This window comes from Echinops telfairi, unplaced genomic scaffold, assembly GCF_000313985.2.
Source record: "Echinops telfairi isolate 266 unplaced genomic scaffold, ASM31398v2 ScPeMD7_7457;HRSCAF=8495, whole genome shotgun sequence".
NCBI classification, from domain to species: domain Eukaryota; kingdom Metazoa; phylum Chordata; class Mammalia; order Afrosoricida; family Tenrecidae; genus Echinops; species Echinops telfairi.
The window spans coordinates 30,556,356-30,581,660 of NW_022111357.1; positions in this window are offsets into that span (position 1 = coordinate 30,556,356).

Consider the following 25,305-nt stretch of genomic DNA (forward strand, 5'->3'; position numbering starts at 1 on the left):
GGTCTGTGATTCACATAGAGATTCACATCTAGTAGGTTCTGCTATAATCTTTGACTTACTTTTTGTTAACTAGGCACTGGGGATTGAAAAAGAAAAAGAAAAATGTCTTGGTCCCTGCTCTCAATAAGCATATATTATATTCTCTTATAAAGTGGAAATGATAATACTTAACCCTGCCTACCTTGGAGGTTCACTGTAAAGTCAAGTAAGTTAATAGCTAAGAAACCATCCTCCTTTACTAAGTAGAGTCAGGGGTTGACTAGAAAGCTGATTGTATTGTCTTACCTTCACAAAGCACATAATATCTACATATTTAAGGGGCTGAACCGAATGCAAATTGATGGCCACATTTATTATTCCACCCTAAAATTTGACTTGTATATCGGTGGACTGATTTTCCCTCATAGAAACAGCATTTTTGGTTGCAGTTGACATAAATCTACTCTGCTTTTATGACTTGATTCATTTAAATCCTTTCCTTTTCAATTAAATCATCACCCAGCATGAAAGAAGAAGTATTCCCATTAGTAGACTCCCAAACAGGTGACCTTTGAGATCACAAGGGTTTATGTAAATCTTTCTGATTGCTTTTGATCTTCTGGTGTATCCATTTTCCTAACATTTCTGTCAGGCGGGGTATGTAAATTCCTCTCTCATCTCCTCTTTGCACCGCTCTGTTACAGTAGTGAGTGCCGTCGAAAGGGACCAGACAATCACGAGCTTCTGGTCACATTTGCCAACAAGACGGGTCCTGCACTGCTGGAAAGGGTCGGTCTATGACCTGCTCATTGTTTTCTCGAATTTGAAATTTCAGTGTTCTTTCCTCATCTTCCCCCTCTCCCCTATGTTTTAGTTTTGATACAATTTTCTCTGTAAATAATGTTGTTAAGCACCACCCTGCCCATTCTGACCCAGAGCAACCCTCTGCACAGTAGAACGAACCATTGCCCGGTTCTGAGCCACCTCACAATGGTTCCTCTGCCTGAGCCCATCCTCGCAGCCACGGTGTCAGTCCATCTCATTGAGGGCCTTCCTCTTTGTTGCTGCCCCTCCACTTTACCAAGCACGACGTCCTCCAGGGCTGGTCTCTCCTGACAACTTGTCCACATTACGTAAGACGAGTCTCTGCCATCCCTGCCTCTAAGGGACACTCTGGCCTTTCTTCTTCCAAGACAGATCGGTTTGTCCTTTTGGGTACTTTCAATGTTCTTCGCCAGCACCACAATTCAAATGCATTCATTCTTCTTCAGTCTCTTCCTTAGTCAGCGGTCAACTTCCACATGCAGACGAGGCAATGGAAATACCATGGCTTGAGTCAAGCCCATCTTAGTTCTCAAAGGGACATCCATCTTTTTCAATACTCTACAGAGGTCTTGTGCAGCCGAGTTACCGAATGGAACACATCTTTTGACAGCTGCTTCCTTGCTCATTGATTGTAGATCCAAGCAAAGTCAAAATCCTTGACAACTTTAACCTTTTCTCCATTTATCATGATGTTACTATTGGTCCAATTGTGATGATTTTGGTCTTCTTGACACTGAGTCTGTAAATAATAGCCCACATGCATTAAGTGCTCACTATGTATCTGACCAATTGACTTCCAGGAAGATTGTGGCTTAGAAAACCCCTTGGGGACAGTTCTACCCTGTCACATGGGGGTGCTGTGAGTCAGAATTGACCCAACAACAACACATCTGACCCACGTGAATTCACGAAACCCCCTAGAAGGATGAGATACTTGCATTACCCCCACTTCACAGGTGAGGAAACTGAGGCTTTCAAAGGTTACCCAGACTGCCCAAGGACACACAGTATCACAAAGAGATGAGATTCCATCCCAGAACTAGAAGTTTCGATCTCTCCCAGCTCTGCCAGGTATAAAACCTTGGGTAACCCCCTAAAAAGGGTGCAATCATAATCTGAGTCTTGCCCCTACCCAACGTGAGGGAGTCACTGGGTGTGGAAATGCTTGGCACATTATCAAGACCACATCACCATTTTCACTGGAAAGTGAATGCAATGGGAGGGTTGAACGGTTAATAGAATGCAAGATCGCATGATAAGTGGGCAGGGGTTTAAGACTAACATGGGCTTTGTTCAAAGGACCAGCTGCCCATGCTGCCCGGGTGCTGCCTACTAGCTGTTGGGAGGTTAGTCCTGCAGGGGCTCCCATCTCCCCTGGTTCTCAGATCTTGTGGTCGGAGCACACGTCCACCCTTGGAAGCCAGATCTTAGGAACCTTCCAGAGCTACATCTCACCTCCGCTCCATGCCAACCAGATAAGTTTTGCCCCCCTCTTTGATTAGTGGCACTTTTCCGAGTTAAGGATGTCTGTGGAAGCAATCTTTATGCTCAGATTTATTAAAACCACCGTTGGTTTAATGAATTACCGCAATCCAATGAGCCCATAGATAGCTTGTATTTAACTTTTATGTGGCTGCCCCAGAAACCAGCTTGAAAAGCAGAAATCAATGATGGTGACAAAATCTCGATACAGTTTATTTTGAATGTTCACTTTGGGATTTGATGTATGCCATTGTCAGACATATTTTATGCGATCAGACGGATTTTATACTTACTGATTAAAGGGGGTTAGCAATATTAGTGGGATACAATTTGACAAACTTTAAAAGAAATGTTACCAAGAGGTCCCATTCATCACATGCTAGTTTCCAGCCAGATTCGGCTCCACATTTTAATCAGCAGCGCCAGTGGTGATGTCTTCAAACTACCAAAGGGAGATTCTATTTACCAGTTCTTAAGTTAATTAGTCAAAATACATTTAATTAATTATACCACTGTGAATATTTGATTTGTTAGTAATTGGACAGAGGCTAGGCAGGAACCAGGTGGTATGGGAGGAGTGGACACATTGCCTAAGACGTTACCCTTTTGAGAGTATGGCCTCAATCCATATTATTTGCTCATGATTTTTTTCTGGGGGTGGGGGTAAGGTAATGTAGCCACTACTATTTAGAAGTAACCTGTTCATAAGCAGCACCTGCAGATTAGCATAAAGTTCCTATTTAGAGCGTTGTCTAGACAGAACCTATAATAAGAACTTGTAAATCTTCAGCCTTCCATAGCAGCAGACCATAAGGTGTCATGGAAACCAATACCAGGTGGCCTTTTAATCTCTGGTCGTATTCAATTTATTACATAAACTCCCACAAGATGGGATTAGGGCTGGTCTGAAGAAGGGCATAACCTGATAGATGTTTCCTCTTTAGAATATTCCCCTCATTGGCCCATGCATCCATCCTCAATGCATCCATCCATAACGATCAACACATCCATCCATCATCAATGCATCTGCCCATTCATTATCAGTGCAGCGATCCACCCATCAGCAATGTATCTCTCCATCCCTCCTTCTCATTTAGCCATTGCTTAGGCAGACACTCTGCAGTACACTTAGCATGGGAGCCTTGGCTTTTCTCAGTCTTCATGACAGTTGATAATATCAGTAATAACACCATATTCTCTTTTTCTCTCAGATGAGGAAAGAAAGCTTAGCGAGGTTAAGTGATTTCCTCAAGGTCACATAAGTCTTATGGGAAGAGCAGGAGCTCTTGTTCATATCCAACTCCAAGCCCAAGGGTCAGGATGTTCCCTTCCACTACTGATCCAAATTCTAACTAGAATTGAGAATGATCGAAATGAACAAGACTAGTATCTGAAAATGGCAATGACTGCCCAACACATTGACCCGAGGGCATGCATTTTTATTTATTTGTCAAATACTACATAAGATCATTGGGGTAATGATGGACAAGAAAGATACAGGCATTGTCCTCCCCTGTCCGCCACCCCCCCCCATACCCCAAGCTTACAGGATAGTAAAGAGGCTAATAGATAACTAGACAATTATTTAGTAGTCTTGTTCAGTGATTGGTGCACTGTGGCATAGTGGTTACAATTTTGGGCTGCTAACTGTGGATGCCCCACTTGACGCCATTCTCAGCAGTCTTATTGTCTTGCTCTGGCCTAGTTCTCTCATTTCTGTTTCAAGACTGGATCCAGAAGTATATAAATTGGTGACCCCCAAGGAGTCCTTGAGCCCTGGTGACATAGTGGATACAGGTTGGGTCACAAGGTGAAAGGTCAGCATTTCAAAACCACCAGGCAGCCTCTCTTCGGGAGAAAGGGCTTTCTACTCCTGTAAAGAATTACTGTCTTGGACACTCACAAGGGCACTCTGTCCTACAGGTTGCCATGAGCTGGCATTGATTCAGTGACAGTGAGTTTGGTTTGGGGGTTGCTTCAGTAACTTGAAAAATATTACCCTTGGTACAGAAAAGAACCAGGAACTCTCCGCGATGTAGCGCCAGCTGCTCACGATTCTGCTGCTGGGATGCCTTTCGGCTCTGTCTCCTTTTCTCTTTGACCACCATCATTGGCCCACTGCAGGTACAGATTACCTGCCACCTAATGACGTCACCAACCTCCTCTCAGCTCCCCTGACCATCTCCTCATTTCGCACACACACCACCATTATCACAACACTAACATTTCCACCCTGTGCCCTGAACGGCGCTCCTAAGCTATTATTTTACTCAGGTCTCTCTGCTGTTTAACTCCTTCAATAGACCCCTTATCCTTTTAGGATTAAGCTCCGACTCCCTAGCGGGACCCCAAGGGCCTGTCTGAGCTCAATGACTGTGGACCAGGACCTGAAATATGCCCAGGCTTCACATGCCTGTACCTTCCCCTTGCTGTTTGCTCTGTCAACATGCTGTGCCTAGCGGCCTCCTCCCCCCCACCCCCGCAAGGCACGGAAGAGCCAGGTCCTTTCCCAAAGTCTTGGATAAACAGTGCGACTCCTCCCCTGGGTTCTCGGAGTGTTGGGGAAACCTTTGCATCTAGCCATTTCCTCTCTTACTTGTCTTCTCACTGATGGCTTCCTCCATGGCAATGACCACTCGCCGTGGACAGGAACCACGGCCGCCACTGTGACTCGTCAACACCTACGCACAGAGCAAGGGCTCACCGAGTGATGGTCAAGGAGTGAAGAGGAAGCCCCACTGCGTGAGCTCTTCTTTGGGGTTTGGACAAAGAGAACTCTCGACAGTTCCTCACTGTCGAAGGACGACGTTCTGGGAGAGAGCACACGATTCGGCTTCCTTGTTTTATAAATGAGGAAACGAAGGCACATAACAACCGTATCAGCAAGGCGAGGAGGGATGAAGAAGACACTGAAGCTGTCAAGGATTTCATTCCACGTGGGTCCACAATCAATGTCCAAGGCCACAGCAGCCAGGAAATCAAGTGATGTCTTGCACTTGATAGATCTGCTACAAAAAGAATGGTGTTGTTGTGAGGTGCCATCGAATCGGTTCTGACTCACAGCCCCCTTATGTACAGCAGAGCAGAGACACAGCCCCGGTCCTGCGCCACCCTCCCAGTTGTTCGTGAGCCCAGAGTTGCAGCCACGGGGTCAGTCCATCTTGCCGAGGGCCGTCCTCCTTTTTGCTGCCCCTCCACTTTCCCTTTCCATCCCTTCAACAAGCAAAGCGATCACTTCGACGCCTAAGCCAATACGTCCCTTGTGCCTGACCCAAGCTTTGCCCTTTCAATTGCCTCCTACGGGATTGGAGGCAGAGGAGGAATCGATGTATTCAAACTGTGATGGCAGTGAAGAATATTTACTAGATCGGGAGCTTCCAGAAGAGTGAACAAAATCAATCTTAGAAGACAGGCAACCAGAATACTCCTTGGAGGGGAGGATGGGCACATGGACGGGTTTACTCTGGGCCTGCCGCCAGGAGAGGCCGGGCGCTGGAGATAGACCTCATCACTGGAAAAGTAGAGGGTCCTCTAGAAGAAGAGAACCCCCACCCCCACTCTCGGTGCGGTGGACTGACCGGGTCGCAGAGACCACATGCTCAGAAACATCAGAGACCCTGGAGACGGCATCAGGCAGGGCAGCACGTCATTCTGTTTGTACGTAAGGTTATGATGAGTCAGAGCCCACTCAACGGCGTCTCAACAACAAGCAGACAGGAGGGAAGGGCCTTGTCTAAAGTTACAGAGTTCAGTAGAGATTCGATTGCATTCTGTTGCCCTTCACTCTTAAACTCCTGCAAGCAAAAGCCCGCAGAGATTTTCCAGGGTTTTTACAGAGTTTTCGAGATATATCCCTAAAACGCTCATTGGAATTTTTTTAAAAAATGAAATCACTGCTGCTTAGAATAAGAGTTTATATTTTTGGAAGAAACTCGCCTACATGGGTAGGAATTGTTGGTCTGAGACTCATGGCATTGGATCTTCTAGTAGTCATCGTGCTTGGGGAAATCGAGTCAGCGATAAAGAGGAAGAGCCTCAACGAGGTGGATGGACACAGCGGCCACACCCATGGGCAGAGCAAGACAGTGTGGAAGGCGAAAGACCGGGCAGGGTCCCTAGGAGCCAGGCTGACTCGAGGCCCCTAACAGCAACGGTTGCTTCTGGCCTGGCTGCCAGTCGACCTGAAGGAAGAGGATCTGTCATAAGAGGTTTTTTTGTTTTAAGGACTAGGTGTGGGTACCTGACATAAAATACACTGGGCATCTACGACAGAGCTGGAGGAGTGGGTGGAGGGGTGGGGAGGCATTCTAGACAAAATTTCAAAACACCGTGCCTGGCTTATCATATACTTGACCTTGGCTTGTTTTACGTTCTGACTTACTTCATTTCGGCCTAAGTGTATTTCTAATACTTCCCGTTTGCGGATTTATGGGAAAGCCTCGAGTCGATTCCTGAAATTGCACTTGCTTCTTTACAGAGCATCTTAATTTCTTTCTGACGAGCACAGGATGCATGATTCGGAATGGTTCAGCTGAATTTCCTTAAATACACATGGGGGCTTCCAAGGAGAGGGTGGGAGGCCCTGTGCAGATTAGAAGTGGCCGTGGCCACCCCTAAGAGAGACGAGCTTAATGAATCAGGAGAGCCTTGCTCCTCATGCATGAAATAGAGCTTCAGTCCTCTGCCCCATCCATCAGCACTGACGAGCGCGAGAGTGTCGGTTACATTTTCCGATCTGTTACATCATTGCTTCTGAAGTGTTTCCACAGGTAAAGTATGCACCTTCCTGATGGCAGGGGACATTTCCTCTGCTCCTGTAGTGTCTGGACTCAGCGACACCCAGAAGAGTGGTAGGTGTGCACGAAGTCCTTCCTGCGCACACCTGCTTGTCAGAATGGATGCTGTGCTGCGCTGGTCTTAGCTGCCATGTAGGCGGCCCGGGGCTCATAGAATGAAACGCTGCCTGATCCTGGGCCATCCCCATGAGGGGCTGTGGATGGGACCATGTGGCTCCTGGACCTTCCTTGTCTGATTGTTGGATGCTTTGGGGCCTTTCTTCCTAGTCCATCTTAGTCTGGAAGCTCGTCAGCAACATACAAGCAACCCCTGATGGATGGGTGGCGGCTGAGCAGGGGGTGTTGGCCAGGAAGCGAACGTAGGTCTCTGGAGTGGAAAGGGGGACTTCTACCCCTGTGGCAGCCGTGTACGTATGCATACATAATTCTACCACCACGCCACCGACGTCCTCCTGTGTCCTGTACAGTTCCTCTTGTGTCACTTCCCGGAAGAGGGGGTCCTCAGCTGGACCCAGGAAGTCACATGTGAGATCGCACAGGTGCTTTTGAAAGGTGCCGGCATGCCCCATCTCGCTTTGGGCTGGGACTTGGTCACTGGACGCGTATGTGTAAAGCCTCAGGAATAAACTCTTTGTGGCGGAGCTGCTGGGCCCAGGACATCAGAAGCCAGAAGACCAGCTGTGCTTGAAACCTTTTGGTCCCTGCTTCCCAGGCCTGGGCTCCAAACACAGAGTCATCCAGATCAGAGGGCTGCGGACAGAGAGGCATTATGTTGGGTCTCCTCCCAGGAGGCTGATTTCAAAAGCAAACCTTTTGAAGCCTGGGGTCATTTCTCCCGGGGGAGGTTCGGGGAGTAGGGGGCTGTACAGTCCTTTCTCTTTCCCCCCTGGGTTCTGAACCTGTGCCAATCCCCCCTGAGCCCCTTTTGCCTGACTGCTGGCCCCATGAATGTGCAGCCTTTGTACAAAGCTGTGCTTGGGGAACCCCATGTCCCTAATCTGCATGGAGTAGTATACAGCCCCCAAACGTCCCATTGGCTGTCACTGAAATAACCTGTAAGATCACGTTTGAATGTGAAGCGGTACCTACTGGGTCATTCATACGTTTCCTTACCCTGCTCCCCGCCCCTCCATTCAGTGATGGAAAGGACTTGGCATGGCACCCAGGGCTGCTCCCAGTGAGGCAGTGGGATGCTGGGAGCGGTGCCTTCTTGGGATCCTCAGGAAGAAGCCTTCCCAAAGCACCACTGGGCCCTCTTCCCCTAGGGGGCTTCCCGGGGGTCTGTGTGAAGTCAGACTCAAATTCCAGCCCTGGAACTGGTGGAGGCTTTTGGTCAGATGCCAGGCTGCTTAATTACAGGGAATATATAGTCAGCGTGCTCTTTGATGCCAACTCTACACAAACACCTCTGCTCCTTCCCACTGTCCTCAGTGCTCCAGTCCCTGGCCCAGGCGGAGAGATGGGTCCATGGACCAAGGGCAAATCTCCATGGGATCCTGGTGGAGAGGATCCCCCCTGGCCTGGATTCCCACAGCACAGATGACTACAAGGCGACAGCTTTCTTTCTTTGGGGGTCTCTAGGCTGGTTGCCTGAGGCTGGGGACCTATTTGCTGCAGTTCTGATAAGGTGCACAGAACAAAGATGTGTGGTGCTGTGGATCTCATGGGGGCGGGGGGTGGGGGGCAGCGTTCACATGTGTGTTGCCAAGAAAGATTAACCTCCTAAAGAAACCATTTCACCGAATTAGGCCAAAGGAAAAACAGAAGTTTTAAGAGTACTGAGCAATTTCTTGGCTGTGAGAATTCAGTGAGCCTAGGACAGAGATTCGATACATGAAAAAGGTGAACAATTATGGGTCATAATAACTAGTTTCTTTCTCTTTCGTGTAATTATTGCATGAAGGCAGCTTTATCCAGAGCCTTTTAACCCTAGGCCTAATTTTATTCTGCAGCAGTAGTGGGGGAGTTGGCGGGGGAGCACTCTGGAAAATGGATTGTGCTCGCAATTCTTAGTTTTTAATTCGGGGTGGGGGGTAGCACTCTCTAAAATGGATTGTGCTCACAATTCTTAGTTTTGAATTTGTGTACATTTTTTTGCAAAGTTGTGGTTATTTTTATTTTTATTTTAAAAAAGGCCAAGGGTGGGATAAACACACAGAACAAAAGTTTTTTGTCACGTGTATGCCATCCACAGGAAAGTGGAGCAGACCATCCACAGAAAAAGCTGGATTCAGAAGAGGACACGGGGGTGAGGGAGATCATTGTTGATGTCAGAGGGATCTTGGCTGAAAGCAGGGAATACTGAAAGATGTGTACCTGCGTTTTATTAATGATGATGCAAAGGTGCACAACTCTACAGGTAATAAGAAATTAAGAATAACCCTGCAAAGGAATGGGAATTCCAAAGTATTTTTCTTATACTCCGGCAGAGTCTGTACACTGGCCAAGAGGCAGCCATTGGAACAGAGCAGGTGGATACTCCATGCCCTACAATCAGGCAAGGTATGTGCCAGGGTGGCATCCTGTCACAAACCATCAGAGAACCTGGTCTATTGGGAGAGCATGGCATCAGGAATGGAGGGAGATTCCCTACCATCAGAAAAATAGGGGGCAACTAGAACCTGCATCGACTGCTGTTGAGAATGAAAGGTGCCCCAGCCACATTGGGAAACAGCCTGGCAATGTTTCAAAAGGATAAACACGGAATTCTATGACCCAGCAATTCTCCTTAAGGAGTCCACTCAAGAGGAAATGAGAACACATAGCCCTACAGTCTTGTATGCCAATATCCTGAACATCGATAGTCAGACTGCCTGTAAAGTGGACACAACATGTAAGTTCACGAACGGGTGCACGAACCACCTAAGCGTGCGTATTCAGTAAGCCCCATTGTGGTGCATAGTGACCTTGTGGGGGCAGAGTAGAAATGAACCATAGGGTTTACAGAAGCAGACTGCCACATCTTTCTCCCACAGAGTGGTTGCTGGGTTTGAACCTCCAGTCTTTCGGTCAGCAGCCAAGCACTTAACCCCTGTGTAACCAGGTCTCCTTTCCTCCATGGGGGTCCTGTGCTCAGCAGCGCCTAAGGTTGTAACCACGATGCTAACTGGGCTGCATTCGAACCTGAAGCCCCGGGTCTTTTTGGAAGCTTCTGTGATTGCTGTCAGAATCCCATTCTCAATGGTGGGAGGACCACGGCCCTCAGCCCACATTCCCCTGCTGAGTGGCCCTCTCTGTAGGCAGTCCACATCATAGCCACCGACTTCTTCAAGACCAGCAGGAGAATCTCTCTTGCCTTTGCATTTGCTCTTTTCGGAGGCGGCCTGTACCTTCTTTGAATGGTCTCACCTGGTTAGGCCCGGTGTGCCCCTGAGCCTCTCTTTTTTGTTAACCTCAGTCAACTGCCCAGCTGCCTGACCTACCTCTGCCCAGCCCCATTCACCTTTGTCATACAAAGTAACCTGATCTCAGGAGCGCATCCATTGTATTCCCAAGGAAAGAAGGGGCTGGAATCTTGGGGGCATCTCAGAAGTCTGCCCCTCCGAGGGTCTTGATTAAATGGTGGAGGGAAAGGCCTGTGAGGGTTCCCAGAAGGAGGGGTCAGCGCTGGGGGGGAGGGGCTAGGGTGGGGGGAGGGCGCGGGGTGGGGAGTAACAGGCCTCTCCGAGGAGATGGCTTCTGACAACTGGAAATAGGTAGGTACTCATGATGAGAACAAAGAGAAATCACTTTTTACAGTTGTCTGACTTTTCAACAGGAAGATTTACTACTTTATTAAATGTATTTTAACAGTTTTATTGATATATGATTCACACATCACCCAATTCAATAGTTCAACCCGAGTAAAAAGAGTTGTGTGATCATCCACACAAACAATTCTGGGGCATTTTCTTCTTTCTTGCACTCATTATTATCAGCCCCCACTGCCCCCCACCTGCCCTGCCATGGTCCCACCCCCCGGAAAAAAACCCCCATTAATCCAGTTGCTGTTTTTATAGATTTCCCTATCCTGGATGTCATGTACAGAAAAACATATAAACCAAAACAAAAACCCAACAACAATAACAAAATAACACAGAAAAACTTCAATCATAATGAAAGCAGAAAATACTAGAAACGAGAATGAATTTAATATGAGCCCAAAAGGAGACCAAATGATACGATGATCAATTTGAACCTAATTAACTCGCTGCCATTGAGTCATTGCCAACTCATAGCGACCCTATAGGATGGGGAAGAACTGCCCCTATGGATTTCCGAGATTGTAACCTTTTATGGGTATAGAAAGGCTCTTCTTTCTCAGTGCCGCTGGTGGTTTTGAACTGCTGACCTTGCAGTTAGCAGCCCAACACATAACTACTGCACTGCTCCATCTGCATTAAATCACTTTGCAGTTCGCTCTGATAGCAAGGCTGGTCACAGCCCTAGTCTGTGGCCAATGAGTGTGCCTGTTAAGCTACAAACGAGGTAATATGTGGGCATGAAACATACCTAAGCCGTCAAAGGGAAGTTAGTGTTCCATCAGTCTGTCTGGTTCCCGGCCCAGCCGGGCTGGGGAGGAGAATGAAGAGGGCACCCTGGGCTCCACCTGTTGGGCCAGGCTTTGTTTCTGAGGCCGAGGGGGCGGCATACCAGCATTGCTACATTCTTTACACCTTTCTGATGAAGAGGAAGGGGAGGCAGTGATGAGAGTTGAGTGAGGGCAGAACTGGGATTGAGATAAACCCAGTAAGAGGATGAAACCACCATGGTAGGTCCTGGTACAGAGGTGGAAGCTGGAGAGAGTAAGACGGGAGCCTCCTGCACACCGGAAGCGCCATTCTCCACTGTGGCCTGGAGACACATCTGGATTGGAACCCTTTGGGGTGTGCATTAAAATACGTCTTAGCAGACCATCGTGGAGCTATGGATTCAGAATCTCTGGGCACGGGGTCAGGGATCCATTATTTCCAACAAGCTTCCCAGATGACTCTCTGGGGTCCTAGAAGAGGTGTAACTGGGTCCCCAGGTGTGACTTGGGATTGGCTACACGTAGCTGAAGGATTGCCCACGTTCTGACTATTGGTAAGACCTCACTGGGTGGGTGGAATCCTACCTCTGGAGGCCCTGGTACTTGGAGTAGAACCCCCTCCCCCATGCTCCTCCCCCGCCCCCCCCACCTTGGAGGCCATCCCATTGCAGAGAGCAAGCGGCCATCACCAGTATCCCTTGGTAGCTGTGGGTCTGCTTTTGTCCCTCTGTGCTAACGGCTCGTCCTGCTCCTCTTCTGTCTGCTGCTTAACAAACATGTCCAAGCACCACTTGTAAGGACTCTTCAACACTCCACAGCACGGTCTTCCACAAATCCCCTCGGAGATGAGGTGTCTGAGCTAAACACACTCCCGAGAGCTGGCCCACCGTAAACCAGCCATCTCCTGCTTACAACGAGACCCTGTCTCGGGAAGGCACTGCCATAGGGGTGTGTGGCATGAATGAATGCCTTTTTGGTCAAGAAACAGTTACTGCAACCGGCTGGAAAATAAACACAGGATTTTCCTGGGGCTTAGTAGGTGCTCAATACACATCTGCTGAATTCGCTTCAAACTCCCTCTGCATTGTTGGACATCCCAGGAGACTGGGAGAAACTCATTTTGCCAAACATCTGTGGCCACGACAGAGCGAAAATCTGGTGGCAGAAAACCTACCCAAGGAATCCGTTGGGCACCAAGTGAGAATCCATGGGGATAAGAAGGGTAGGTTCTTCTGAGACCGTCCTTCCGTGGGCTGAGGTCTGTTGCTAGGTGCCACACAGTGACTACTACGTACAACAGAGTCTACTACATACGTAGACTCTACTACGTACAACGTGTAAGTCTCTACTACGTACAACAAAGCATTGCCCGGTCCTGCGTCAGCCCCACCGTGCTTGTTACGTCTGAGCCCATTATCACAGCCACCGTGTCATTCCATCTTACTGAAGATCTGCCTCTTTGTCGCTGACCCTCCATTGCATCAAGCATGATGTCCTTTTCTAGGGAGTGGTCTCTCCTGATCACATGCCTTGACTCCGAGGCAATTGCTCACAACTCATTCGCTCCTTTCCACAGGAGAAGTTACTAGTGTGGCTCATTCCGAATCAGCCGGAAGGCTTCCATCCATTTGCTGGGCAAACAGAATGGCAGGCTCGTTTCCCTGGAGAAGCTGGCCCTCCCCTAATCAAAGTTCAAGATGCTGCCACATAAAAGCAAGTACTTCGGTGCTTTCTTTCAGACCCATCCTTAGGGAGAGTCAAATTGATCTCCTGAGTTCCTGGGTTTTCCCTTTGGGAGTCAGTTTTCTTCACCAAGGAGGAATTTCAGAGGCTTTCGAAGTGGGGAAACGGATTTTCCCATCATGGTACTGCTTGCTTGTCCAGCTTCTGGAAAAGAAGAGCTCTCACCCACATCAATGGACCCAGTTTCCCATCACATAATCCAGCATTCTGGCCACAGCTGATTGGCCCATGGGGAGCACATGACCCAGGTCAACCAATCACGCTAGGGATGTGAAACACGCTTCAATCAGGATTCCTTTCACTCCTTCTTTGGCTGGAAGTGACTGGAAACCCAGAGTGATTGCCCACCTAGAGTCCTTCCCTCTCTTTTGGAGCTCTGCTGACAGCTCAGGGATGTAGCCCTGTCCCTGCATCAGCCGATTGGGCCAGAAGACACCTGAGCAAGGGCCTTCCTCTTTTTCGCTGCCCCTCCGCTTGAGCAAGCATCGTGTCCTTCCCCAGGAACTGGTCTCTCCTGACAACCTGCCCAAAGGATGAGATGAAGTTTCGCCATCTTTAACTCTAAGGAGCATTCTGGCTGTACTTCTTCCAAGACAGATCTGTTTGTTCTTCTTGCAGTCCACAGCACTTTCAATATTCTTCTCCAGGACCACAATTCAAATGCATGGATTTGTCGTCTGTCTTCCTTAGTCAATGTCCAACTTTCACATGCATGATGAGATGACTGAAAATACCATGATGTGGGTCAGGTGCACCTTAGTCCTCAAAGTGACATCTTTGCTTTTCAATGCTTCAAAGAGGTCTTGGGCAGCAGACTTACCTAATGCATCACGTCATTTGATCTCTTGGCAGTTGTAGATGTAGGTAATTCCTGGTTAGTTCGAGTCCGTCGGTCAGATGTAAGGCGGAGGCTTCTCCTGACTCATGTAGTATTGAAAACTGATAAACAGGAAGCAAGATGATAAAGGCAGAGGACCACAAGCTAGTGGATGCAGAAGTAAATGAATCTGCCATCTGCCAAATGTACCCAAGGTCGGCAGTCTGCTGTCGGCTCTTGGGATCAGCAGGCTACAGAATAAGAGGTCAGTGAGCCAGACCAGGAACCAGACCCAGTAGAAGGTGAAGGGGCAAGAGTGCTCCACTCAGCTCTGCTTTGCGTCTCTTACATAAAAAGCCACACACCCCAAGGAGATGTCATCAGGCTGTGACATGATTGATAGGTTGGGCTGCTCCACCGCTGCATTTGCTCAAGATTGCCTCGCTCACTGCCATTGAGTGGATGCAGACTCACAGTGACCCTGTAGGACAAGGTAGAACTGCCCCTATGACTGTCCCAGACTGTAACTACTTATGGGAGTTGAAAGACCCATCTTTCTCCCCAGGAGTGGCTGGTGGTTTCAAACTGGTAACCTTGCGGATTGCAGCCAAATGTGTGATCACTACAGATTGTCTAGTTGACATAAACTCTGACCGTCCCACTGATGCTGACTTAAACAGCTGATGCCTCCCTCTGCAGGACCACGAGGCAGGTAAGGGCATGGAGGCTCCTGTTAATCGTAGGCCTCTGACATGGGATCCAGAAATTTCTTTTTCTGACAGGGTAGCATAATATTCTGGAAGCCAGAGCAGCCTCAGCTCCTGACCAGCCTTCCAATTCCTGCCATTTCCAATAGGAGTCCAGCTGCCTCGCCTCTGCTCACCCATTCCCTGAGCTGAACCCTGACGGAACGAGGTCCAGCAGAGAAATTCCTTTCTCTACGTCCTATCTGCCTGTCCACCCTCCTCTCTGCCACCTGCTCCCCCTCTTTCTTCTCCTTCTTCCCTTGGGTCCCCTTCTCTTCTGCCCCCTTATCACCATGACTGTCACGCAGTGGTCACTGACAGGGCCAAGGACTCTCCAAATCGCTTTCCCTCCTTCAGCCTGTTTAATCCTCACAAACATTCTGTCAGGTAGATATCTCATTATTGTTCCCATTTTTTTTCCAGATGAGAAAGAAAGAAACTAAGTAACTGATCCAAGGTCATAACGTTCTACGTGGTGGAGCCAGACTCTAAACCCAGGCTGGCTGGCTCCCCCGTCTGGATATTCTTGTGCCTGGCTTAAGATCAGATAGTATGACAGATATCATCTTGTCTATTAATTCTCATGCTTTGGGCCTACACAGATAACAAAAATAAATAAGCAGGGAGGGTAGGGGTGTTAGGTCAGGTTGACTAGGGAAACAAATCCAGCGATACTTCTAGATGTGTAAGAAAGAGCTCTATGAGTCCTTCTTCAGACTCTCATCAGAGACACATTTAATGTTGCAGAATGCAGGAAGACCACAGGCTGGTGGGAAGCCATATGGATCCAAGGTTGGTGGAAACAGGGCAGGGTTCCGGCATCTCTCCGGGTCACCAGCAAGTAGCAAGGTGAAGGCAGAGAGAAAGGGAGGTTCCCTGGGCCCTCCTCATGAGAAGGTCATGTCTATGAGGAGGCATATCAGACTATAACCTGATTGTCTTTTATCAGGTTGACATGAAACTGCGTAACTACCACAACCATCTTTAATGGCCACTCAACACAAAAAGAGTAGCAAGGGGCACACCCAGCCTCAGAGCCGGTGGGCTGGATACCACCCCTAAGCTTTTATGTATCTTCCAGTTGGCATAACATGATGTGACTGCCACAATAGGAAGGCATAGAATTTGCCAGCTTCTCATTTTATCAAGAAAGGACAATAGAGTTGGAAACAATGAAGCATGGACTTTAGTACTGTGTTAGTCTGGTGACTAGAAAAACAAACACACACACACATATATACATACATACATACACACATACACACTTATGACAGAGCTTTATATCAAAGAGCAATTGTATATTGAGAAAAATCCCAGGCCAGTCCAGACCAAGCCCATAAGTCCAATATTAGCCCATATGTCTGAGACTAGTCCAGAAATTCCTCTTAAGACTCATACAGCACATACAATGATGCTGAATGCAGGGAGATCCCAGGCCGGGGGGTGAAAAGTCTTGTGGATCCGGTGGTAGTGGAAGCATCTCAGCGCTGGGGAGGTCCTCCACATTGGTCGTCAACAGGAAGGTGAAGCAGAGAGAAAGTGTTGTCTGCCTCCCAGGAGAAAAGGAGAGGCAGTTCCCAGAATCCTCATGATTAGGCCATGTCTACAGGGAGGCATCATCGGGCTGTGACCTGATCGCCAGGCTAAACTCCACCCCTTCAGTCTTTTATCAAGTTGGTATGAAACTGTGTAACTACCACAACCATCTTTAATGGCGACTCAACACAAAGAGTAGCAAGGGCACACCCAGACGCAGAGCAAAGGACAATCCTGTGAAGCGACTAAGCCAGACTTCAGAGAAAACCCACGATAAAGCCTTATTTTGCTAATTCTGCTGCCCAGCAATGAAAACCTGGCTGGTCCATCCTCGGCCTGGTGGGTGTCACTGGTTCTCTTCCAATTCCCTTCTTACCTGTGAGGAAACGGCCAACAGGTGACGTCCTCAAGGTCACTCAAGGAGTTGCAAGCAGAGCTGGGCCTTGAATTCAGGACCCTTGACTCCTGTGGCTGAACAGGTTATATTTCTTGGGTGGAGAGTGGGGACTTAAACCCCTACTGTGAGGCCCGAACACACGTGCTGCTCCAGTCTCCAGTGTCTGTGGATTGGAAGCCTCAGGTGTGCAGTGTGCAAGCCTGCCCTTGGGACCTGGTTCTTCTCACCCCTTTTCTCTCTGCTCCTGTTTCGGCTCTCCTATGAGCCCTGTGGAGCCGAACATTCTGCCTGGCTCCACATCACATCCTCATGGCTCCACACCGGCTGGAACCAGGCTGTCCTGAAGGATGGACTGTGACACCTGACTTGCCAGAGGTGAGGGTGTCCTGAACTTCCCACCGACTCGAGTCTTCTTTTCCTCTGTGTGGTACTGGGGATGGTCCTCTGGGTTCCAATTGATTCATTCCACATGCATTTGCTATTGAGTACTGTGTTAGTCCAGGTTGACTAGAGAAACAAATCTAGGGAGACTCATATGTCTGTAAGAGAGGTTTTATAACAGAGTAATTGCATGTTAAGGAAACTTCTCAGCCAGATTAAATCTGTAAGTCAAATATTAGTCTATATGTCCCAGATGAATCCATAACTTTTTCTTTAGATTCACTCAACCGTGCAATGATACTGAATGCCAGAAGATCACAGGCTAGTGGGTAGAAAGTCTTGTAGATCCAGTGGCAGTAGAAGCATCTCAGCACTGACAGGGGTCTCCATGTGGCTCCTCCAGCTCCAGGGCTCTGGTTCCATCAGCTTAACTCCATGTGGCTTGTCCACAGGAATGTCTCCCAGGCAGAGTGTATCCAGCCTCCTGTGAGCTTATTTATGTCCTTCACACCTCCAAATGAGGTCACCAAGTTTCAACCTGATTGACAGGCTGAACACCACCCCTTCACTCTTAATAGTCTCAAGTTGATACCAGATTAGGTAACTATCACAAATACCTACTTAATAGGTATGCTACTCTTAATAGTCTCAAATTGATACCAGATTAGGTAACTACCACAAATACCTACTTAATAGGTATGCTCGCTTCTTCTACCTCCAGCCCCAGAAAGTTCAGCCTGACCCTTCTTGAACCCCCAGTCCCTTCTCCGCAGCCTTAGCTCAGCTGTCTAGAATATGGCACTGAAGGCACTGGCTTCAGCCAATCTGATTCCCTCTGAAGGTGGAGCTACACAAGAAAGTCCCAGTTAATAACAGGTGCCTCAGTTAAAGCAAAGACCCCCCTGTCCTTGGAGCATATCTTACAGGAGCTAAAACAGCCACTTAGTGGACTAGAGGCAAGACAAGAGCCCAAAGAAGGCAGGAACGAGGTAAGAGAAGAGAGAAGCTAGAAGAAAGAGCAGAGAGAGAACTGAAGGCCTGCTCTCTGTCAGTCAGGCTGTGGTCCCTTTTATAAGCCCCACTTCTACCTTAAGCCAGTCTGACTGGGATCCTGTTCTGAGCAACAAAAAGGCCTTTAATTGGAATAACCTGCTCTGGACCAGATGCTCTGGACCATCTAGCCGGGCTAGATGCTGGGACACAGAGGGTCCCAGATCAGCTTCTGCTGTTTAGAAGCCCATTTTCCAGCAAGGGGCAGAAGTCAGTGCCTCCCTGTCTACCCACACAGATGGCCACCTGCTACACTGTGTCCCTGACACTCTTTTCATGGTGAGGACGGAGGCCCCAAGACTCCTGTGGTGAAAGGAAATTTCTTCATATGGCTCTTCTACCCATGTCTAGAGCCCCCACTAACCAATTGGGTGGGGCTATGCAAATAGGGTGTGTGCAACACTCATAAAGGGATTGGTCCGTTTTCATTACCCGCCCCCTGCTGCCTCCCTGCCTATCAGGATAAGCCATCTTTGAAGAAGGAGCAGGATCAGATGAAGAGCAGATTCCAGATCTCTGTCTGAGGTGGCAGTGGCACCGGAGACTGCCAGGGAGACTATGGGACAAGCCAGAGGAGCAGGTGAGTCTATGGGGTGACGTGAGACCGAGCGATGGGTGCACTTCCTAGTCCGCTGAGGGAGAGGCCAAGGGTCCAGGTGGCTGAGAGGCTGAGGACACCAGAGAGTCCCGGCTGCTGGCTGAGGAGGTGTCGCTGCGGACCAGTGCCTGTACCCTGACTATTTACCGATCCTGACTTATGGTAACATAGTAACTCTCCCCCCATAATTGTACGTCATTTGTCTGGGAGTTCCGTGTGTCCATTGCAATGAATGATTGAACTCATCAGAGAACCCGAGTGCCGGGGAGGAACCGTTGGTGGGAAGGTAGGGAAAGAAGGATGGCTCATGGCCGCGTGTCTCCTCCTGCCTCTCTGCAAGAAGGGAGTCAGAGGAGTCAGATACGGGCCTACACTGTTTAATGAACTCCCCCAGATAGCTGACCAAGAAACACGGCATGGTCCCGTGTCTAGAGAACAATGTGTTACGGTCTAGGTGAAAGAGCATTTAGACAATTCTATCCATATAACCGATTTGGATGTATCGCCATGGCTGCATCATCCTAGGAGCTCCTAACAAACACTAAGCTACTAAACTCCTCAAGGCAGATGGCAGGCTGGTAGCAAACAAGAAGGATGCTGTTTGTTTGCCTCCTGGGAGGGTGGATGGCGCCCGAAGCGAGCACATTTCAGGTACGCTGCGGCTGCACTGAGCTGGTCTCGTTACCTTCTGAGTTTGTTTGTTTTTTTTTGGGGGGGGGCTGGCAGTGTCCCATTTTGGCATTTAATGGAAGAGGATGACAAAGTGGAACGTGTCCTACTATTGAATGACTCCTGAAAACCCTTCCATATGCAAAGAGAGGCACTTGGCCTTCCGTGCAGACTGCCATCCATCACCCCTCTCCAGGCGGAGTCTGGCATAGTGTTTTGTAGACGGTTCCCAGAAAGGTGTCCTCCTTTCTGATGGCAAGGGCTCTTCACATCATGGGGGCAGTCGTACCAGGGCCTGGGGTGATTGCTTTTACCCCTTGATACCGGGCTTGGTTGCTGAAGCAGAACCTACACAGGTGTGTGCTCCCAGTGGAGCGGGTTTGTGAAGGCGAAGTCCTATTGCAAGAACAGATGGTCGTTCATTCTGGGGTCACCAGTCACCAGCTGCTTACAGAGAGCCCAGCAGGGGTCCCTGGGTGGTGTAAGGAGTGAACTGCTCCGTGGCTAAACAGAAGCTTGAGAGTTCAAACCCACCCAAAGGCAGCACGGAGGAAAGAACAGGTGAGCTGTGTCTGGAGATCATCGCCTTGAGGCCTCCCTCCATGGGGTGTAGTTCTATGAGTTTGCCATGAGTCTGATTTGATGGGAACTGGCGACTATGATCATTTTCATTTGTAGGCTCTGTGGTGGCAGCAGGGAAGACAGCTATTTATAACACATACAGGGTCAGTTCTTACTTCCTTGTAAAGGTGTTTGGTGATATCTAAGAAGTATTTCCCCCCTGTATGTTCCACCACATTCATGGATATTATTGCAGCAATGGAATCACATTAGAAGGTCACGCAGAGAATTGGAGAAAAATGTAGATTAAAAACTGCAAATCTGAAGAGAGGCCATTCTTACCAGTTAGATAGCGATTGGTACAATGCTCAAGACTATGGCCCTGAGTCATGGAATACGGCATGGTTTGAGGTTGGGACAGGAGTGTATGAGGCTTGTGTCCTTTTACCATTCTTATTCATCCTGAATGCTGAATAAATAACATGAGCAGCTGAACTATCTGAAGAGGAATTTGGCATCAGGATTGGAGGAAGGCTTATGAACAACCTCAGGTATGCAGATAGCACAACCTAGCTTGTGAGGAGGACTTGAAACGCTTGCTGATGAAGACAAAGAATTAAAGGCTTCAATATGGATTATGACTCAATGTAAAGAAGACCAAAATTTCACAACTGGACTAATAGATAACATCGCGATCAATGGAGAAAAGACTGAAGTCGTCAAGGGTTTTATTTTGCTAGGATCCACAATCAATGCTCATGGAAGCAGCAGCCAAGAAATCAAGCAATGCACCGCATTGAGCAAATCTGCGGTACCTGACCTCTTTCAGATGTTGAAGAGCAATGATGTCACTTTGAGGACCTGGATGTACCCGACACAAACCACAGTATTTTCAATGGTCTCATATGCATGTAAAAGTTGGACAATGAATATGAAAAGACCACATGAGAATTACTGCATCTGAATTCTGGTAATGGAAAATATGTTGAAGGTAGCTCAGACTGCCAGAGAACAAATAAATTTGTCTTGGCAGACGTGCAGCTAGAATGCTTCTTGGAAGCTAGGATGGTGAGACTGCCTCACATCCTTTGGACATGTTTCCAGGAGAGGCCAGTCCTCGGAGAAGGGCATCACGTTTGGTAGAAAATCAGTGAACAAGATAAAGACCCTCAACAAAACCGATTGATGAAATGGCTACAACAAGGGGCCTAAACATAAGACAGTTGTGAGAATGGTGCACCACCAGGAGTATTTCATTCTGTTGTACCTACGGTCTCTATGCATCAAAACCAACTTGACGGCACCTAACAAAACATAAACGCATAAAATTTCAGCAAAGGTTAATGTACATATATGAACATTGTGATAGGTAGGTTCATTTCGCCAACCTGACCAATAGGAACATGTGTAATTAATCAGGTGGCAGTTTGATTGGAGGACAAAGAGATAAATGGCTTGGCAAGGCCTGCTCCCCTCTCTCTTGCTCTCTGGTGATCAGACCAGTGTGCTGCTGCTTCAGCTAATTCTCTGTCTCAACTTGTGAGCTACACCACCTGTGGGACAAGCCAACCCATGGATCCTGTTGCTAGAGCTTGAGGTTCCTTTGAGACCTGCTTCACCATGCTGCTGGTGTGTACATCACTTGAGCTGGTGGATCCTGTCATCTTGTATTGCTTGAGTTCGATATCCCATCCCTAAGCTCCTGAGCTGCTGTCTCTTGGTGACCTACCCTGATATTTGCTGCCTGTGGGCAGATTCTGCCTACACTGCCCAAGGGAACACTCAGCTGTCTGCTTCCTTGACCTTAGACCTGGCAGTGCACGAGTTGAAGGACTTCTAGTATATTAACTGTTCGACAGAGGTGAGTTGAACTGAGCCCTTTGTACTGCTGTGTGGACTAATTGGCTGTTATATTCCTTTGTGCTCTATAAACCTATCCTCTTATCTTTATCTCACTATCTAGCTATAATCATAAATGTCCTGATTTTATTTATCTAGAGCAGTGGTCCTCAACCTTCCTAATGCTGTGAACCTTTAGTACAGTTCCTCATGTTGTGGTGACCCCTAACCATAAAATTATTTTCTTTGTGGCTTCACAACTGTAATTTTGCTACTGTTATGAATTTGGGCGACCCCTGTGAAAGGGTCGTTAGACCCCCAAAGGGGTCGTGACCCACAGGTTGAGAACTGCAGCTCTAGAGAACCCTGCCTAACATCCTCTGTCAAATCTATATATACTCGTGGGCATACTCCTATGCTCCCTGCCACACCTGGTCAGCCTGTGTGCCTATCCAAGCATCGATTTATAGGTCACCACTCTTGCGGGATTGTGTACATAACAGTAATTACCTCTGCTGCTTTTAACTCTGGCAAAGTTGCCAATGTCTTGCCTGGCTTCCGACATTGTTTGAGGACCTCCCTCTTATTGTATGTTGCCTTCCCTTTCACCTAAGTTTACATCAGCCAATGACTTAGCTTCCCTCCTTTAGCCTCCTACTCTGGTAATCATCAGATAATGATTCTTTTAGTGTGAAAACCTTTTTCTTATAATAGTGGTTTCATACAATATTTGCCCTTTTGTGAGTGATTCATTTCACTCAGCATAACATCTACCTGGTCCATCCATGGTAGGCGGTGTTTAACAGATTCATTAATAGTCTTTAACATCGCATAGTATTCCATTGGGTGTATATAGCAAGGTCTGTTGATCTATTCTTGTATTGGTAGGACTTTAGGTTGTTTCCATCTTTGGGCTGCTGTGAATAGATCATGCGGTAACTCTTAGTGTTCTAGGTTATAACCCAACAGAGGCATTGCTGAGTCACATGGTATTCCTGCTTCCAATGTTTTGAGGAGTGCCATCCACTTTCTCCAGTGGCTGCACCATTTGATGGTCCTACCAGTAGTGCGGGAGGGTTCCAGTACCTTCACGCTCTCACCAGCTTGGGTTGTTTTCTGGTTTTTATTCTTTTATTTTTTACCTTGTGGTTAATAGTAGGGTGAGGTCACAGCTCATGGGTGTTTTGATTTGCGTCAGCCTAATGGCTAATGATCTTGAACGTTTCTTCCTATGTTTGTGGGTCACCTGAATGTCTTCATGGGTGAAGTGTCTGTTCATGTTCTCTGCCCATTCTCAAATTGGATTGTTTGTCTTTTTCTTGCTGATGTGTTGGCATTTTCTATATTTTTTTGAGATTAGTCCCTTGTATGGTATATCGTTGCCAAATATCCATCCCCCTGACCTGAGTCTTTGGGATCATTTTTTACTCTTTTGGTGAAATCTTTTGATACACATAAGTGTCTAAATTTTAGGAGGTCCCAGTCATCTACTTTGTCTTCTGCCGTGTGTGTGTTTCATTGTGTTCGACAGTGTACTCATGCCATGTATTGACGTCTCTATGTCAAACCACCAACTCTTTGGCCAGCAGCCAAGCATGTTAAGGCCTTTGCACCACTCCAGGCTTTCTAGATGTTCGTTCCTTTCTGCCCCTTGCTTTACCTTGTCGTTGCCGAAAGAGTGCATACCTGGGGCCCTGTCTAAGATGTGTAGGTGCAACTGGACATAAAGCAACAACAGATTTTTTTTTTTTGCCGGAAACTTTATCCATTATAGATTTGCTATGCAAACCAGTGCTCTATTCAATTGCTGATTGACCTCCATCCACAGGTTAAAGACATAATGAGATCGCACTTGTCAGTGAAGCCAGCCAGTCAGAGACACGACCTTCCAGACTTTTCCCAAGGGCTGTTTGTTGACAATCCCTCCATGGCTATTTCTATTAACCCTTTGTTCTTTGGAAGAAGTCCAACCGGGAGAAGAGTGAGGGACTCGCACTGCACCAGTGTTGGTGTGGGAACTGTTCGTCCCCAGTCCAGATATTCAAAGAGGCAATATTTTGGTTTCTGCCATTTTTGCCATTCTGCCCAAATAATTCACTGCTAGTAATGATCTGCTCCATCGTTGAGGCTCAGCCAGGGTTTCTTGAGGAAGCAGGAGGGGGTTTCCACTCATCAAATGAGTCCATTTAAATAAGAGACTGGCGTTTTAATCTAATTTTAAGGGATTACCTGCACATGAAAATGTAGGCTCCAATCTTTCAGATCTTTCTAGGGATCTTGAGTACCAGATTAGTATTTCTAAGATGCTTTCTTCTAAATTACCTCTGTGCTCTTCAGATCATGCCTACTATGAGAGTTTGGGGGATGGTGGGAGAAGCGGGGATTAGGCTGTTGAAAGTTTTAAAGGGGACAGATATGTGGATCTGCTTCTCCTGCCTGATTCTTGGAGATTAGACTTGGAAGAGGAAGATAAAGAGCGAGACTTTGAGGGATTCCCCAGGAAGCAATAGTTCCTGATGAAAACAATAACCATAAAAGAACAGGTGTTCTAGAGGTAAGCCTGAATCGTGGCCACCCCATGGTTTGGAATAGAACTCTGTGGTTTATAGGATTTCAATGGCTGTGGCCTTTAGAAGAAGGTAAACAGGCATTTCTTCCAAGATGCCTCTGGGTGGACTTGAACCTCCAACCTTTTGGTCACCGTTCAAGCAAGATGTCCACCATTTGCACCATCACCATTTGCCACCATGAAGGGACAGCAAAGTCCACCTGGTGAGAGGATAGAACCCTGATGCACACCTTTCCTGATTTTAAACCATGCAGTGTTCTCTTGTTCCGTTTGCACAACTGCCTCTTGATTCATACACAGGCCCCACATGAGTACAATCCTATTCTCGTGTTATCCTTAATCTGTTATGATCTGTGATCGTTGGGTTTATTGTGTCAACCTGGCCAATAGGAACATGTGGGATTAATCAGGTCACAGTTTGATTGGAGGGCAAAGAGATAAATGGCTCTGCAAGGCCTGCCCTGCCTTTCTTGCTCTCTGATGATCGGACCAGCATCCTGCTGCTTTAGTTAGTACTCTGCCTCAACCTGTGTTCTATACTACTGGTGGGCCAAGCCAACCCATGGATCTTGTTGTTAAAGCTTGAGGCTCCTTCAAGATCTACTTCACCACATTGCTGGTGCGAACATTGCTTGAGTTTGAGGCTGGTGGATCCTTTCCCCTTGCATTGCTTGAGTTTGATATCCCATCCAGGCTTGCTTTGCTAAGCTCCTGAGTTACTGACTGTTGCTGACCCACCCTGCTGTTTGCTGCCTAAGGGAAGACTCTGCCTGACTTGCCAGAGGGAGGACTCTGCTGTCTGCTTCC